The sequence below is a fragment of the Malurus melanocephalus genome, unplaced genomic scaffold (genome assembly GCF_030028575.1).
Source record: "Malurus melanocephalus ecotype Western Australia unplaced genomic scaffold, MMel_1.1 scaffold_353, whole genome shotgun sequence".
NCBI lineage: Eukaryota > Metazoa > Chordata > Aves > Passeriformes > Maluridae > Malurus > Malurus melanocephalus.
In genome coordinates, this window is record NW_026623585.1 from 256,441 (window position 1) to 262,896 (window position 6,456).

Below are 6,456 nucleotides of genomic sequence, written 5' to 3' on the forward strand. Positions count from 1 at the left end.
ACGTAAGAACATGGGTGGTTTATGCTTCTTAGAAATGATAAATTAGCATTTTTTCTTTTAATAAAAACATCCAGAGTTCTTTTTTTTCCTTTTACAGGCAAGCCTGTACAAACATTCTCATTAAAAAGAACAGTATTGGGTTTTTTCTAATACTCGTTAATGAAAGCCCCTGAGCAGTAGAGGGCAGTGCTTTTATATGACATTTAGAGAATCCTGTAACAAGAGAATGTTCTGGGGAGGTTTGTCCTTAGTGAATTTCTATGCAATAAAATACATATAAAGATAATTGCACCTTATCTTCTGCTCCATGGATCCTGTTCTTTCTAAGTCTATGCTGATTTTTGAAGAACRCACCCTAAAAATTTAATGGACAGAGTTAACAAAACCCCTCCTACAGAGGCTGTTTGCGGTCTGTTGATGGGTTTGTAGCAAATCACCWGTTAATCAATAGCAGTGATTGATAATTCTGATGTTGTGAAGCATTTTACAAACAATGACCTCATCTTCTACTGCTTATAACCACCTGGCTTCTCAAGGGTGTGCACAACTGCGTCTGTTTTAGGGGAACCCCAGCCTGACTGTTAAAGAGGGAAAAGCTGTATAAATCTCAGAGAAGCTCAGAAGCAGTTTCTAAATTAACTGACAACATTTGCCTATTTCTGGCAGTGGTTATTTGGGATTTTTTTTCTTGTATATATAACATTTTTCCATCATACAAACTTCAGGACAGGTTTAAGGTTGATTATCTGTGGGGATACACTCATGATTTTGGGGGGAAGATTTCATCAACAGAGGAAARCTCAGGAGGACCAGAGAGATCACTGTAGCAGAACATGAAATGACACCAACTGTGGTGCTGACAKCAACTAAAACCAAATCACTGTGTATAAATGATGAGGCTTTATTTTAGCACACCAAAATTTAGAAATTAAACAACATATTCAGTAATGTGTTGTGTACAATTAATACTGATCTCTTTCAGCAAGTCATACATTTTCARTTCCTTTTCAGAGCATTCAGATGTCCTACTGAACTCCTGAATGCTTCTTAAAATGAAAAGTGTCATGAGCTAGTGACAAACAAATGTTGGAATCAGTAAACATCAATCAGGAGTCCAGGACAGATCAGTGATAATGATCAACAGTGCCATCACTAGACAGTGATTGGAAACACTCGATGAAGAAAGTAATATAAACATAATTAATCAAAAATCTGCTTGCTATTATCCACCTGATTCAGAAGGAAAACAATCAATAAACACAAGGGCCGGAGTATAGCTGGAGACAGCATAATGAAGAGCTTGAAAGCACTGAAGTGACTGGAGGCCCTGGAAAAGCTCCAGCAGAATTCAGCATCTCTAACCTCGAGGTGCGACACAGCTGTAAGGGGATGAAGCTGTTCTGTGTGGCTTGGCTTGAGGAAAACTACTGTGCTTTCATCAATAAATTAAGAGTTTACTGAGGAAAGAGGATTTTATAACAGGGGGAAAAAAAGGTATCAGTTGGCGTTGGTGAAGAAACGAAGAGGCTGGAACACAAAAGGAGACACCGTAGCYTGCCACTGCAAGAGATGTGGAAAGGGATTGGATATAAAGCAAATCCATGGCATAGTTCCTATTCCCACATGCTCAGATGTKAGCCACTATGAAGATATGGATCCGTTTTTCCAAATAAAACATTCAGACCTTGTGATACAACTGCTTTCCAGCCTSAAGCAGAGTAGACAAAATCACTACGCTTAAAGCCCCAGACAGATCATTGCTGCTCGTTCTCCATTGAGTACTGCTATACATCTCCTCTGCCTATCAATGTCTTCCATGCTGCAATTCCCTCAGTGGACTTTGCAACAATAATGAAAAACAAATTTAACACATTAATAATAATAAATCGTTTATTTCTCCACACATTAACAATCATTAATTCAGGAAGCCTGGGAAATGCTGCTATGAAGTTAAATCACGAACTCACAGAATGGTTTGGGTTGGAAGGGACCTTAAAGCCCATGTCATTCTAGCCCCTGCCATGGGCAGGGACACCTTACACTATCCAAGGGTGTTCCAAACTCTGTCCAGCCTGGCCTTGGACACTTCCAGGGATGGGGCAGCCACAGCTTCACTGGGAACCCTGTGCTAGGGCTTCACCACCCTCTGAGTACAGAACTTCTTCCTAATATCAAACTTAAATCTCTCCTCTTTGAGTTTAAAGACATTCCCTGTTATCCTATCACTGCAAAATCTTGTGAAAAGTACACATACTAAAAATAGAGATGGCTGGAACTAATACACAGGTGATTAACAAATRCCTGTTCTGTGATTTCCTAGGGATTCAAATCTTTCATTCTCCTGCCCTAATTCTTTCCCCTGGCCCCCACTCCATGGCATCTGATTGCCTCAAAACTTTAGGTATTGYAATAGTTAGGAATAGCAAAATGTAGCTTGCAACATGATTCATGAAAGTACTTCAAATCATATCCTATTAATATCCCAGCCCACAGAACAGAACACAGTACATATGAAAAGGAAAATCTGCAAAGCACAGCAGATACTCAAAAAATCAATGAGGAACTGGCCTTAAAATCCTACTGTGATTTGAAAAAAAAGCAAACTAATATACTAGCTCCTTGGAACAAGGAAAATTGTTTTGTAACTTCATGTTTTCACTGTCCAGTCTATTATAAAATATATTTCTGCTATTGAAGAGCTTTGACACCTGTTCACTTCTTTTCCAAAAGARAGTATTTGTAAAAAATAGCATCCCTTTTATTTTTTTTTTAAATGGCTTTTGGAGCTGAAAAATGTGAGCTTCTTTTTCAAGGGTCAGTTTTTCTCTTTATTCAGTTTTCCACCTCTTCTTGCCCTTGTTGGTGAACCCAAAAACCATGAGAAAAAAAATAAAGAAATTAMGAACAACTTTAAACTGCACCCATTATTTGTTTTCCTTTTTTTGTTTCCCATAACATTCTAAATCCTTTAAAAAGAACTGTAAAAAATCAATGCTGCTGCAAATTGAATGAATTATTTTCAGTTTTTAGCAGATCAAYAATTCAAAGATCCAAGCCAGGAGGTACAGGAACAGACCTGGAGCCTCATGTAAACTGAGTGGCATTGCTACACCAAATTGCTCACAAATAAAACTAACAGCTCCTCAGAAGAGATTCTTACCCACTTGGGGCCAAAGTTCCACCATTCAGCCATTCAATTACCTGTAAAAAAGGCTTTGTCAGGCATTGTAGTGATTCTAATGGAGCTCATCCTACTTTATAATTGGCAGAAAATCAGCCATCAAGAGTCATAGAACATCTGATTTTCCAATTAAATCCTGCTATCGTTTGGACTGTGTTTTCGTTGCAGAGAATACGCCTGGCTGCCAGAATATTGCTTGGGCGACAAGGCAGAAAGATCTATTCTTGAGCAATTCACAATAAMATCATCTGCTTTGCTCCATGCAAAYTRGCATGGAATAGGTTTATTTTGTCCCTGTATCAATAATCAATAGCAAAACAGAAAGATGAGGAAGAAAGACAACAGTACAACCTGAAGTCGGTCAGAAAAGCTGAAGGGAATAAGGCACGACAAAGTAAGCARAGACAGACTGACCTTACAATTTAACAGAAACCACACGACAGCAGCAAGAAGGAGTTGCCAAGGATGAAGATCAAGAGGGAGACAGGGGAGAGTCCCTGTGCTCAGTCGTTGCTCCGTTGAGCTCCTTTGCTACAGCTTTCYAAGGAAGTTGTCTTGCAGGGAACAGCATGTGCGATGCTGATGTCAGATGGGATCTGTTCACAGGCCACACTCTTTGCATATGATTTCCCTCCTCATGTTTTCACAAACAATGTGTCAGTGACATGAGAAACAGGAGAGAAGAACAGATACAATTTCTCTGTGTGTCTGCTTTTATTTTTCACCCTAAAATGGTGGAAATGAATGYCGGATTCTTGGTTTGGTGACATTCCACAGGGGTGCAGGGGGCAGGAGGGAGATGATTCCATTATGGCAACATTTGATTTTCTCTTCTGTTAAGGGCAAAGAAGGCTGCATAAAATCACTATTAAATCTAAATTAAAAAAAAAAATTAAAAACACCAGCAAAAGTATTCTGCAGTTTACACACAAACTCTTCTGAGATTTCAGAGGGTTAGCAAAGACAAAAAAAAGATAAGTGTAACTTTTTCTTACACTAGAACGTATTTCTTTCAACAAAGCCAAAACCAAACTAAACCCTGTATCACCCCCTGTTACAGAGTTACACTCCAACAGTATCTTAAATTATAATAATATAAACATATATATAAATATGAATATTGCCATATCTATATCCTTCAGCTGAGACTTTCTTCTCTCTGGTTTTTATTTCTAAACGCTTATGCACTTCTCAACAGATAGACAAGATCATTCTTAGCATTACCAGGAAGAAAACGTAATTCAGTTTCCCTTGCAAAGGGAAGAAAAGATATTCCCACAAAAGCTTGGACGTACACATGCATGTACATATGTGACATGATGCTTTTGGGTCTAATCYAACAGGTAGAGCTCAGAGCAGCCCCCTGTACGTTGGGATGTTGAAGCRAAGAGAGCTCTAACATTCTGCCCACATGCTCTCCTGGCGAGGATGATTCAYAGTCACATCGCTTCTATATCGAGATGTGAACATACACAATCACATGGACTTTGGAGCAGTGCCCATCACCCAGGCATCCAGCCTTCCCCTTCTCCTTCCAGACACGTTCCTCTCTCCAGCCATGCTGATCACGTTTTTTTTGTCCTGTTTTTTGAAATGCTGCTCTTCCAACAGCCTTTCCAGCTCACTCAGGCACTGCCCAGAGCAGGGATTCACTGGTTTCCTCCACAACTGCACTGGAGACAAAGAGAATTGGAACAGGCCAGGTTGGACAGGGCTTGGAGCAACCTGGTCTAGTGGGAGGTGTCCCTGCCCACGGCAGGGGTTGGAACAAGAGGATCTCTGAGATCTCTTTCAACTCAAACCATTCTGGGATTTTAGGAAAATACCAATTGTCACCTGCTACCTAAGTCAGACAATCCAAAGCATGTCCAGGAGCTGAAAGATAAAGCACCACTCTTTCTTCATAATACCTGGATGTCTAAAGTGAAAAAGAACAAAAGTGGACTCTTCATTTCAGATATTTTATTAGAATGGTTAAGTACAAACTCAGACTATTTCCAAACATGTGAACACACAGAAGACWCTGGTTTTAACTGTATCTAAAAGAAAGCATGAATGTGCTGTTTATTCTATTTCACATGGACCAAAGTTGCCCACTTTTACCCCCAAAATTAAGCAAGGAGATGTTATAAGACTTTGTAACTTGCAGAATTTACATCTTGGCCCTGCTAAAACCAACATAAATTGGGCTACGGAGCCCACAATTCCACCCAGGTTCTGCAAAATAGCCAGAAGGGAGAAAATTGAATTAATCTGATAAAAACCTCTGCTGAGGGTGGCTGCTGCCAGTGGTCAGACTGGCTGTGATCCTCTGCCACAACGTCCTGGCTGTGGCTGCTGTGGGCTGAGGGAAAACGGGGCTCCCAAAGCATTCGGGGTGGGATTTTTGGAGGTGTCCTGTGCAAGATCARGAGTTGGGCTTTGATKATCCTWGCTGTTGAYAAGAGAGSACATAGCCTTAAGCTGCAAATGGGGAAGTTTRGGCTGGACATAATGAGGAATTTCTTCACAGGAATGATTAGACATTGGAATGAGTGGCCTTGGGGAGGTGGTGGAGTCACTGTCCCTAGAGGTTTTTAAGTAAAGAGTGACACAGTACTCAGTGCAACGGTGTAGCTGACCAGGGGTGTTGGGTCATGGGCTGGACTTGATGATCTCAGAGGTCTTTTCCAACCTAATTCCATAATCCTGGGTCCCTTCCAACTCAGGAAGTTCTGGGATTCTATCACAGGGATTCTGTGATTCTACAAACTTGCACAACCGCGCTGTGGGCAAAGAGTCCTTGCAAAGGCTGAGGGAGGAATACAAAAGGGACAGAATCAGRTAATATTCTGAGYYGGAAAAGACCCACAYGCATCATGAAGTCCAACTCCTGGYCCTGCACAGGAAGCCCAAAGAATCCCACCATGTGTGCCATTGCTCACACACATCCTGAGCTCTGTCAGGCTCAGCGCTGCGATCACATCCATGGGGAGCCCAGTGCCTGACCACCCTGTGGCTACAGAACGCTTTCCCCCCGAGGAAGTCGCACTCAGCGATGGGTGTCCCCTCAGCCTCCCGCTCCACACGCCGAGTGCGCGAGCGGCCCAGGCCGGGCTGAGGGGCGCTGCCGCCGCCGCCGCCATGCGCCCCTCAGGTTCCCGCTCCCCGCACCGAGAGGCTCAGGCCGGGCTGAGGGGCGGTGCCGCCGCCGCCGCCATGCGCCCCTCAGGTTCCCGCTCCCCGCACCGAGAGGCTCAGGCCGGGCTGAGGGGCGGTGCTCAGCCTCCCGCTCC